General features: G+C 44.9%; 1 protein-coding gene across 8 annotated transcripts in view; it reads right to left on the bottom strand.

Moving 5' to 3' along the window:
• EXOC2 (exocyst complex component 2) overlaps nucleotides 1–12,520 on the bottom strand; it is a 156,271-nt gene that overhangs the window by 141,897 nt on the left and 1,854 nt on the right. Inside the window, exon 1 of one of the 8 annotated variants that reach the window (XM_049715414.1) lies at nucleotides 1,032–1,305. The exons of the other annotated variants lie outside the window; for them this stretch is intronic. The gene's annotated coding sequence lies outside the window, so the exon portion shown is untranslated. Of the gene's footprint in view, nucleotides 1–1,031; nucleotides 1,306–12,520 lie in introns of those variants that run through there. 8 annotated transcript variants of the gene reach the window in all.

Raw genomic sequence — 12,520 nt, 5'->3', positions numbered from 1 at the left:
TAACGGTGGATCCTTAAGCAAGCAATGAGCCAATGGTGGCTGGAGATAATCCGCAGTGATTTTCTCACTTTTTGGTCACAAGAACCCTTTACTTTTTTAAAAAAAAAAGAGAGGGGGCAGCTTCCCTGGTGGCGCAGTGGTTGGGGGTCCACCTGCCGATGCAGGGGACTCGGGTTCGTGCCCCGGTCCGGGAAGATCCTACATGCCGCGCAGCGGCTGGGCCCGTGAGCCATGGCCGCTGAGCCTGCGCGTCCGGAGCCTGTGCTCCGCAGCGGGAGAGGCCACAACAGTGAGAGGCCCGCGTACCGCAAAAAAAAAAAAAAAAAGAAAAAGGAGAGGGGGGACCCCAAAGGGCTTTTTGTTTATATAAGTGACAGCAATTAATAGTTACTTTATTAGAAATTAAAACCTACAGGATGCTTCAGTGGCTTTTTTATTTCTAGCGTGAAAAGCTGCAGTAATTTTTGCCTTTAAGAAGCTCGTAATGTCTACACGTAAAACCATTCAACTCCTTTTTCTTCAAGCTCTAAATGATTGGTCTCAAAGTGATGCCACGGCTTAACTGGCAGGATGATCCTCTAAAAAAATGTTCTGAAAAGTATGCAAGACCAAGAGAACACTTAAACAAATTGGTTAAAAATAATGACATGTGGGGGCATATATATACACACATATATATATTTAGCTAACTATTTGCCATTTTAGAATACTTACTGCCAGGAACTTTTTCTATAAATTTAAATCATTTTTTATATATACATTTGTATATGTATACATATTATGCATATTTATATAATTTATGTATAAATATGTACATATAACACACACATACACACACAAATACATATGTAACACAATATATAAAGCTTCCATGGGACAGTTTCCTGACCAGATGTTTAGAAGAGCTACAGCCTGCATATCAAGTGACATTTCCTGGACAAGACTCTATTGTGAAGCGAGAGAAAAACCTACCCAACTGACACAAGCCTAGCACAGAAAGCTTCTAGTAAACAGGTAAGCCTGGTTCTGACCTTGGAGGCCTACAATCTGGGCCACACTGGGGGGCTGCCATCCTCCAGCAGCAACGCCAGGCCAACACTACTGTCCCTCCTGCCCCCAGAGCCAAGGACAGCCTGCAGGTCCAGATGCAGGGAAACAGGTCGACCACCTCAGCCAGCTGTGCTTGAAGAGTATCAGCTTCCTCAAAAACACCCTCAAGGCCTAGAAAGGGCCCCCAAACCTGGCAAGAAATGACAGACTCTTGTTTCCTGCGATGGATCCAATGGAAATTCAAGCTCTGGGCTAGTAATTTATATGAGCATTTTCAATTTTTGCCAATAAAAAAATCTAATTTCTTTCTTTAAAAATTAATAATTATGGGCTTCCCTGGTGGCGCAGTGGTTGAAAGTCTGCCTGCCGACGAAGGGGACACGAGTTCGTGCCCCGGTCCAGGAAGATCCCACATGCCGCGGAGCGGCTGGGCCCGTGAGCCATGGCCGCTGAGCCTGCGCGTCCGGAGCCTGTGCTCCGCAACGGGGGAGGCCACAACAGTAAGAGGCCCACGTATTGCAAAAAAAAAAAAAAAAAAAATACTAATTATATAATCTATATATTTACAACTGTGTTACTATATAATTTTTATATATATTATGATTTTAGAATGTATAGAAAAAGTTTAGTTTTCTAAAATACTAAGTAGTTTTATTAATAATGGTAAGATTATCAGAGATTAAACAGCTTGTCCAAAGTCACAGCTAGTGAGTGGCAGAGTTGGGATTCAAAACCAGTCCTCAGAGCCATGTTATTCTGATTCTCCATGTGGTTTTTCTTTTCTTTTTTTTTTTACTTTTTATTATGGAAATTTTAAACACACATAAAAGAAGAGAGACCAGCATAATGAACCTCCATGTTCCCATTTTGTCTCTTTTTCAACTACATCTCCTCCTCAACACACTTTTATGTTGTTTTTGAGGGAGTATTTTAAAGCAAATCCCAGATATCATACCATGTCATCCATAAATATTTCAGTTTGTGTCTCTATAAAGGACTTTGTACTCAGCCCAAGTCCAACTGTTCTATATTGTCTCAAAAATTATTTGTGACAGGGCCTCCCCTGGTGGTGCAGTGGATGAGACTCTGTACTCCCAATGCAGGGGGCCCGGGTTCAATCCCTGGTCAGGAAACTAGATCCCACATGCATGCCACAACTAAGAGTGCACATGCCACAGCTATGGAGCCCACGTGCCGCAACTAAGGAGCCCACGAGCCGCAATTAAGGAGCCCACCTGCCGCAACTAAGGAGTCCACATGCTGCAACTAAGGAGCCCGCCTGCCACAACTAAGACCCGGTGCAACCATATAAAAATAAATAAATATTAAAAAAAAAGTATTTGTTACAGTGGATGTGGTAGAATGGGGATCCAACCAATGTTCCTAAGAAAGGGAAGGAGGGAGGGAAAAAAACCAAAACCAATGCTACCTTTGTACATCTATTTGATGAATATGGACAAAGGCTGAGGACAGATTGCAGAGGTCAACATTCTTGGGAGAGGGTAGAAGGTCAGAGAAATCATGCTTTTAATACATTTTTATATGGCTTTCCCTGTGGCAATGAGCACATATGTAAACTTCTGAGGTGCAGTCAGCCTTGGGCTGTGCAGAAAGGCCAATTCTGGAGCACAGTACAGAGCAGCCCTCATGGATGGGGACCCAGGCAGTCTACCACTTCCTTAGGAACAGTGACCACAGTTTCCTCTTGGTAGTTCTGGACCTGCTCACTACTCCTGCAAATCCATTTGCATAGGAAAGGGATAACAATAGCATCCCCTACATTTAAAAAAAAAAAAAAAGGAGAAAAAAAGAATTATTGTACCAAGGTCCCTGATAAAGAACAGTCCTCAATGGGTTTGGTTACGACTGCATCGTATTCTTTTCTGTACTCCCAGCACCCAGCCCAGGGCCAGAACAACGTGGACACTTGGCAGATAGTGGCTGGGAAAAGAGACCAGGGAACGCATGGGCTCACTGGCGCTCTCTTCTTGAGGCTCTTCAAGGACAGCAGCAAACCTCAGGCCATGTGGGATTCCAGCTATAAGACACCACCAAGAGGTGGCCTTTGAGAGGGATGTCGACCTGATTTGTCCCACTGCAGGACAGATGCCATTCCTTGATTCTGTGCTGTATCCCATTGTTTTTTTTTTGTTTGTTTGTTTTTTGTGGTACGCAGGCCTCTCACTGTTGTGGCCTCTCCCGTTGCAGAGCACAGGCTCCGGACGCGCAGGCTCAGCAGCCACGGCTCACGGGCCCAGCCGCTCCGCGGCATGTGGGATCTTCCAGGACCAGGGCACAAACCCACGTCCCCTGCATCGGCAGGTGGACTCTCAACCACTGCGCCACCAGGGAAGCCCTCCCATTGTTTTTTTAAACCAATAAATCTGTGCCACAATAGCAATCACCAAAAACTACTATAGAAACTGAGTCCTCTAACTGTATCCTAAAAGTTTACTCCATCACCCTATGACAGCTCCTCTGGCCACCCAGCCCAGTGGCGCTCACTTTACAGGCAGGTTATAGTTCACACCACAGGAAGGAATCAGAGGTGAATCCAAATTAACTACCAAGACCCGCTCAGAAGAACTCCTCTTCTTGGGCTGCCTCTGGGAGGGGTGGTCTCCAATTGTAATGCCCAAGAGGTGAAAAGTTTCCTATTCTATTACCACTTCCACAAAGAATTACCTGAAGATCAGAAATCTAATGTGTACGGTCAGATCTTTAATACTGAGTCCCCTTTTCCCCAAAAGTACTTAAAATGTTTAAACCAAAATGAGTTTTACCCCTCATAAATCTCTGATTAGAAAAATATTTATTTTTCACCATCTTTTATTTCTACAAAAACCAAGCCAAAACTGATTTAAGTTTGATTTTTCAGTTTAAAAACTCCACACATAAAAAAAGGAGCAGTACTGAGAATATAAAAAGAATTCCAAAAAACCCCCACAAGAGATTCCAACTCTTCAGGTCTAAATAATGTAAAGTCCAAACAAAGACAGTAATTTTTCCCTTAGACTTAAAGACGAATTTGTCTCCAACAGAGAAGCATTTGGAGATGCTATTTTTAAAAACGCTGCCACGGTATTGTGGCTCTACAGATGCTTTCCTCTGCCCTGCAAAGGACTCGCTGCTCTTGAGGGCAGTTTCCACTCCAGTGGCCCCTTTTCCTGCTTCCCTGCTCAGGGCTCATTCCTGGAGGACTCAGCCCAGTAAATTCGAAGCAAGAAATGGCGGGACTCAGTCCAATCAGGATTTATCCACTGAGAGTTCAAACAACCGGTTAGCAATGACACTGTGCAACTCAGGACCCTGCAGGGCTGCTGCGGCAGAGGGCTGGGTGACAGGCGGTACACAAGTAGCACTTCTATCAAAGATAAGCCTAGAACATTTCACAGCTCCTGTTAAATATTTGTTTCCAAAACATAAGTTCAATTTTATTTTTAATGATTACTTGACTGTAGCATCTATTTATCAGTGTTTTCTCTCTCTACATAATTTTCATTTGTTACGTAAAAGACATAATGAAATTACTAACACTACACACATTTTGCCATAATCAACACACAAGGTTACATATTTTATGATTCCATTTATATGAAAATTCAGAACAAGTAAACCCGAAGAGACAGTAAGTAGATTAGTGGTGGCTAGAGGAGGGGAACGGGAAAGGATTGATAGTGGAGTGATGAAAATGTTAAAGAATTCGATTGTGGTGATGTGTACACGATTTTGTGACTATACTAATTTTGCTTCAGAATTCCTAGGAGCATTAGATTATCATTATCACCACAAACACAGAACCTCCCAAAAATGGACACAAGAGGAAATACAGGATGGCAGTATTTTTTTTTTTTTAAAGCATTTGACACTACTAAGTTCTAAAATCTTCTGATACAAGATCAAATGAGATTAAGGAAGGCCAAGGCCAGGACTGAAAGGGAGCAAGGGAGAGGAGGAAGGCTTTACCCTCCCAGCTCATTTACTGAAACCCAGGGTTAAAATCAGCGGGAAAAGCAAACAACAATAAGCCACCTATATTAGCCCCTCTGGAAAGCGTCAGTGGCCTAGCCTTTCCAGTCCTGAACAGGCATCAGCAACACCAACTCCATTTCAGCAAGACTGTTGGGAAGACAGGGAGAGGAAGAAGTAAACAATGGAAAATCCCAATGACATCAACAGTCCACATGTGCTCACTTTAAGTCACAAGATATTTAACCATCTCTATGAGAATGTTCAGGAATGAGAGAGGAATAAAATCAAGAAACTAAGCTAATTATAATGAAAGAATTAGGAAAAAAAGGGGCTTCCCTGGTGGTGCAATGGTTGAGAGTCCACCTGCCGATGCAGGGGACACAGGTTCGTGCCCTGGTCCGGGGAGATCCCACATGCCGCGGAGTGGCTGGGCCCGTGAGCCATGGCTGCTGAGCCTGCGCGTCCGGAGCCTGTGCTCCGCAACGGGAGAGGCCACAACAGTGAGAGGCCCGAGTACAGCAAAAAAGAAAAAAAAAAAGAATTAGGAAAAAAAGATATTATCCTAAATATATATTATTGCATGAAAACAAAGTTTCATTTGTCTCATTTTTAAAAAATTAACTGAGTAAATTTAAAGATCCAATTGGCTTTATTCAGCAATTCATGAATTGGGCAATACCCCATCTAGCAAATAGAAAGGCGGTCCTCCTCAGAGCTGTACCCAGTGTAAGACTTCTGCAGGCAGAAGGGGCTGGATAAAGAAGTTACCAGCATAGAGCTGTTTCAGGCAAGGTCACCTTCCTCCGGGGAACAGCAGGGATTACCTCACTGTCCTGACCAGGCAATTTCAGACTGACTGGTTAAGACTATCTTCCTGGGAAAGACTGAAACTGCAATTAAATTAGGTATTAAAGTCTCAGTTTGGTGACATGGGTTTTAGCACAAGTGCTTCCATTTGGGGCCTGTTGTCTCTTTTTTTAATAGTCTCGACTTGTCAAATCTTTACCATGAAATAAGCCAATATGACTGCTGACAATATAATAACTACAGTAAACAGGCATGCCAAAATCAATGTAGATTTTCACAAAAGGTCAAGGAATCAACTGTCAGCTTAAATTGGTTACTTTTATTAAAATTGTTATACATGACAGGATGTCACTTAACTCCCAGATTCCTTTACATAAGCAGAGCTGGATTAATTTGACCCAAATTTTGTATAATAGCTTTCCCAATTTCTAAAAATGCATCAACTTTGTCACTTATCTTGAAATTTCTGCTTTACTTCCCTAGCTCTATCTCAAAAGAAACTTCTCCAAGGCCACATATCTTGGCACAGCGAAAGCAAAATCACCCCAGCACTCAGCAGTGCCATGAGCCTCAGGGATCAAACAGGGAGACAGCGCAGGCGGAGGCTGCAGCCCAGCTGGGAGGGATCGAAGCTGCTCGTGCTTAGGAGAAACTCTGGGCACAATCCCGGCATCCGAAAGAAAGTAAAGTAAACAGTCGTGCTCTCTCCCATCCACCCTGTTAGCAGCCTCTCGGCTGAGGGAGACCACACACTCGGACCACACAGCGCCGGCTCAACTCGCACGCAACGTCCAACAGCTGTCACTCGGGGCCCGGAGCAGAGGGGGAAGCAGGGAGGGAAGGAGAGGGGAGGGGAGAGGAGAGAGATGGGAGGGGGGGGAGTGGGGGGGAGGGAGGAGGGGATGGGGAGGGAGGAGGGGATGGGGAGGGAGGAGGGGATGGGGAGGGAGGAGGGGATGGGGAGGGAGGAGGGGATGGGGAGGGAGGAGGGGATGGGGAGGGAGGAGGGGATGGGGAGGGAGGAGGGGATGGGGAGGGAGGAGGGGATGGAGAGCCAGAAAGGGAGAGAGTCAGGACAGCGAAGAGTGGTTTCCCTGAGAAAACAAGCCAGTCCCGGCCTTGTGTGGCCTTGACCTGTACTCCCCCAACCAATTTAGTAGCTGATGAAGGATTAACAAAGCATCCATTTAACATCAATTAACCTCCTATCCATCACAGGTCAAAAGAGAAAATTACCATTATAAAAGCATTTCATTAAAATAAAGACAAACGTATTTTCTTATAATCTATAATATATACTTAAATAATGCATTTTCTTTTAGATTTATATTACGTTGGTTTTAACCCGCCTGCCTCTTTTCCTCTAATGAAGCCCATAACATGAATATCAAGTGTTTCTGCAACAGAGGTCAGAAAATTTTAATTTTATAATTTTCCCATATTTCACTGTGGCACAATCTTTAATTTTCCAAAAGACTTATTGATACAAAAAAACACAGTAAATTATTTTTTACATAATTTCAGGCTAAATGTACATAGAAAAAAATAACAAGTAGCAGCATTTGGGGGGAAAAAACAGAAAACGTAACCACCAAAGTAGCTTTAAAAGGATTAAACCAAAATTTTTTACTATTTAGTAAGGAAGAATTTTGATTGGAATAGCAGACAAGAAATCTGAACAAAACGAGTGATCAGGTGTTCTTTCACTGTCAGGTACCCAGAGGCCCAGCTCAGCTGAAGGGATTAGGCCAGAAGTTGGAAAAACAGAAGTTCTGACTCACTGAAGACTTGGAGAACCTTCAGCAAATAGGCCAAGGAAAGCCTCCTGATGCTGAAGCACTATTTTCTGAGGTCAGGCCGTAGAAAAGTGAGTTTCCCCCGCAAACCACCAAATCATAGTAATAATAAACTCCCAAACTCCCTCCGCCGCCACCCCCCCCGCCCCCCCCCCCCCCCGCCTCCACCCCCATGCTACTCAAATGAGCATCACCAGGGAGCAAATCAGGAAGGGGGACTCTCAGCAGCCCAGCCCGACCCACTAATACACATCTAAGCCATTCTGTGCACAGGAGTGTCTGAGAAGCACTCGGTAGACCTATCCTGCCCAGAGCCGCCCTGGATCCAAAGGACCCCCAGAAAAATCTGGTTGCAGAGCTGCCTAATGAGTCTGAAAAATAAAATCATACCCAACTAGACTCTTGGGCCACCCACCAACAGACCCAAACTGCAGAATTCACATCTTCCTGGAGCCACTTCAACCTATCCTAGGATAGACCTGCCCCCCATGGCAAGGCACGGCAGGGGCAGGTGGCCCCAGAGGGATCTCCCAGAGACCTGGGGAAAAGTCTCTGAGAATGGTGATTTACCTCCTTCTGTCCTCTGTAAACTCTGTTCCTGAGCAAGGTCAAGTTCTATCACACTGCCACACCCTCCACCATCTCAAGCTCAGGGTGGGACAAGTCTCAGACACAAGGTCCTGAACTCCTGTCCAGTGTCCTAAGTTAATCATCTCCCTCCTGCTCCGTCTCAAAACCATGGTTAACAAAAACAGAGTCATGCACAAATCTGAAAGAATCCGTGGGGTACCAACTGTACTAAGAAGGCTCCTGAGGTCTCAGAAGGGATGTCAGCAGAAGACCTGGACAGACAAGAGATAAAGCATCCTTGCTTTCCCAGCTCTCCTTATACCTCTTTCCCTTATTACTCCCATAAAGAAAGTATAACTGAGGTATACTGGGTTTTTTAATGAATGTATAAGTTTCAACTCATTTGGGGAGAAAAAATCCAATGATTTAAAAAATATAACTGATAGGGCTGCTGGCGCAGTGGTTGAGAGTCCACCTGCCGATGCAGGGGACACAGGTTCGTGCCCGGGTCCGGGGAGATCCCACATGCCGCGGAGTGGCTGGGCCCGTAAGCCATGGCCGCTGAGCCTGTGCGTCCGGAGCCTGTGCTCCACAACGGGAGAGGCCACAGCAGTGGGAGGCCCGCGTGCCAAAAATAATAATAATAATAATAATGTTTGGAGGTACGGTATTAAAGGGAGAGAAGGTACACAAGGCGACTAGCCGGGAATGCTGGAAGCCAGACAGTCCATAGGGAAAGCCTGACAATTCCACCCTCCAGAGCTCCCACACACCTCATCTGTCACATAAATACTTGATTACCCAGCTATTCCCTTAAAACAAGCACTGGATTCCATCTTAATTAGAAGAGTTTATTAAAACACTCCTTTATTTCCCAGAAACTATAAACTCTCTGCCTCAGCAGGCTAAGTCTCCTCCTAGGGGACAATTACCTTCACTACATTTCAAAGCAAAAAGCTGTGGGTCCAAAGGTGACTGGTCCTCTAACTCATGCCACTGGACACTGATGACATATCAAAAATGAAACAGAACAGTGCAAATCCATCCCCTCTACCACCACCCTTCAAAAAAGAAACGTAAGAGCAAAAACGTCCAAGAAGATACACTACTTATTGGAAGGAAGAAGGAGAGTGCTTCATGTCAAAGCACGGCATTATTCGTTCGTCAAGTCTATTGCCAGCTGTCCCCATGTCCCTACCACTTCCTCTTTACTAGATCCACATGGGGTGGACACAACATAACTTCTTGATATTTTAGGAAATGTAATTTTTTAGGGAAAAAAATGTCCAGGTCCCCCTGGAAAGACAGGTCACCTGGACAATACTGAAAAGGTCATTATCAAATAAAACAGATTTCTATTTGTTTAGTGGACCCAGAAGATTTGAGATATATAGAGAGACTAGTTACCCAGCACCTCAAAAGATGACAGTGTCAGATTCCCATCCCTAAGAAAAACAAAGAGGGGACTTCCCTGGCGATCCAGTGGTTAAGACTTCGCCTTCCAATGCAGGGGGTGCGGGTTCTATCCCTGGTGGGGGAGCTAAGATCCCACATGCCTCGCGCCAAAACAAAATACAAAAACAGGAGCAATATCTGTAACAAATTCGATAAAGACTTTAAAAATGGTCCACATCAAAAAAATCTTTAATAAAAAAGAAAGAGAAAAACAAAAAAGATGCAGATAAACCGGGATCTGAAACGAGGGAGTACCCTCAGATTGTTCAGTCAAAACAAGTATCTATTAAGCATTGGTTGGGTCTCTGGCACTACACTAGGGAAATGACAGGAACAAGACCTAGTGACAAGGGGGTCCCAGGTGACCTTGGCCTTCAGCAGAGTGGTGGGCACCTAACCAGACAGCAGTGGGGTGACTGATGCAGCGTATGAACAACTATTTAAGAAATCTGGCTGGAAGGGAAGGAGAGAGAAACTTTAACAGGTGAATGTGAAATCAAAGGAGGACGCTACCTTTTTATTGTTGTTTTTCTATTTTGCTTTGCTGCTGTCTGTCTAAGCACGTTTAAAGGCTGACTGGAAGGAGCCTTTAGCAAGAGAGGAACACTGAGTGAAGTGCTCCCAAAGGCAGGAGTGCAGGGGTACAGGGATCCGTCCTGGGGTAAAGGCAACCACTTTCAATGTAACTGGGAGGAGGAAAAGTTCTGGAAGAGAGCCCAGGGTTCTCCTCTGAGAGCTCTCATAGTTCTCAGGTGGCAAGATTGTCTGCTTAGTAGAGACTGATTATGTGTAAGGATGAGAGGTTTGACAAGAGTAGAAAATGCTTAAAATAGATTCTGCAGAGAAGCAGCAAGTGGCTAACAAAGAAAACTCTAAAACACCCTTTGATGGCCACTTGCAAGCGGCGACCACAGATTTATAGGGGTGCAGACTTAGACGGCTCAGGACCTCAGCTCAAGCATTTAAACAAGGCAAAGAGTTGAGATGGTCCAGGACTGATAATCTGTCGGCCAGATGCCACAGAAAGATGAGGGAGGACACAACTGAGCATCCTGGTAGAAGGGCGACGGAATATCGGGTAAAGGAGCAGAGGGAGGTAACTGAGTGAGGGTCAAAAGGACAAGAGACTGCCAGCAAAGAGTGGGTGGTCTGAGCTCGGATTTCAGAGGTGAACCAGTCTCAGGTTGGGGCACCTCTGTCCTGCTCCCCCAGCCCCCAGCACCACACCTCTGGCAGCAGCCACCCCTCCGCCGAGGCTCCAGCTGGGGCAGCTCTGCTTTCTCCTTTGCCCCCTCCAGCTGTTTAGTAGCCCTTTGGGCCTCACTATCCCGTTTGTTCCCTCACTCTGCCCACACCTCTGCAAGTAGTTTCTTTATTTAAATCTCATTATTTGAACCATCTGGCATGAATTCTGATTCCTGACACCCAGATATGTCAATCACATGGGGCTTTCATTAAAATTAAACTAAAACCAAATATTCCTTGCTTTTTACCTTGTTTTGTCTTTCAGTAAAATTATAATACAACAAAAGTTAAAATCATATACCCCGCACTTTACAAGCGGATATGGCCGTAAAAAATGCACCAAAGCTTACAGATGAAACTAAAGGTCGAGCCTGTCGAAAGTGGCACAGCTAGCAAGTAGCAGAGGCAGAGCTCAGTCAGCGCTGCACAAGGACTTCTGAAAGCGAACTGGTGCCAGACAGCACCACAGGTCGTGGCGAGGACCCGCCTTGCACAGCTCACATCCTAACTAAGATCCAGGTTTCCTAAGTCCCAGTGTCCACTGCTCTTTCCATCCTGGCACCAAGACTGACTGTAAGTGGCAACTAGTAAGTAGAAGGAATTACTCAAACCCAAACCGAAAATTAAGCAAACTGTATAGTCCACCCCAGTCTTAACTGCTACCAACAGTATTAAAGGATGTTAATGAAGCTTTTGAGCAAACCTAATACAATTTTCCAGGAAAAAAAAGCCTCGTAAGTCAGTTCCAAACTCCTCTGCCTGAAGTTCAAGGAACTCCATAATCCAAAATGCACTCACTTCCCAGCCTATGGGCCTCTGTCTCTCATAAGCCACCCAGACGTTCACATGCCTTCTCTCGGAAGGGCCAAATCCTCCCCCATCAAGTTCTGATCTCCATGAAGCCTTCCCAATTGCTCCAACCCCAAAAGATCCTTCCCCCCTCTGAATTCCTGCTGTACTTACACTGAATACTGCAGCTTAGTTCTTGGCTATTTAATGGAGAGGGCAAAAATATCCCCTTTCTGAATACAGACTAATTTTATTTCTAACATGTGTCAGGCATATGCTAAAATTGGGATACAAAAATGACTAAGGCTAATCCCTGTCTGGCAAGAGCTTAGTCTGTTGACAGACGTGTAAATACCAACAATAGCTACAACCCCTAAGATACCACAGGACAGGACAAGCGCTAAGTGGTTATAGGATTCACTGAGTTGGAAAATTTCAAAGCAGGAAGAACTCTGAGATAATCTAGTTTTATATATCCTCAGGTACAAGGAAACGGAAGCCCAAAAAGGCTGCTAAGTAGCTCAGCCCATGCTACAGAGCAGGTGGTGGTAGCACACGGACCAGTAAATGGTGCTTCGACTCCATAATTTTCAAACTGAGGTCTAAGGATACCTACAGGTGTGTCCACAGAGATGCATCATTTCTCTACAATTACTGTAAGCTTGTGTTTGTATCAACAATTCTTTCCAATCGGCATAAACATGCACAGAATCATGAGAGTGTAACTAACACTTCCACCTTGCGGTCTCACCAGGCACTCCCGGGGATCCAGGAACACCTTCCCCAGCGTCTGAGAACAATCAAGGCCCTAGCATTCTGCTCAGCAGAGTGACGGA

This window comes from Orcinus orca, chromosome 10, assembly GCF_937001465.1.
Source record: "Orcinus orca chromosome 10, mOrcOrc1.1, whole genome shotgun sequence".
NCBI lineage: Eukaryota > Metazoa > Chordata > Mammalia > Artiodactyla > Delphinidae > Orcinus > Orcinus orca.
This window is presented reverse-complemented; position numbering and strand designations above follow the sequence as displayed.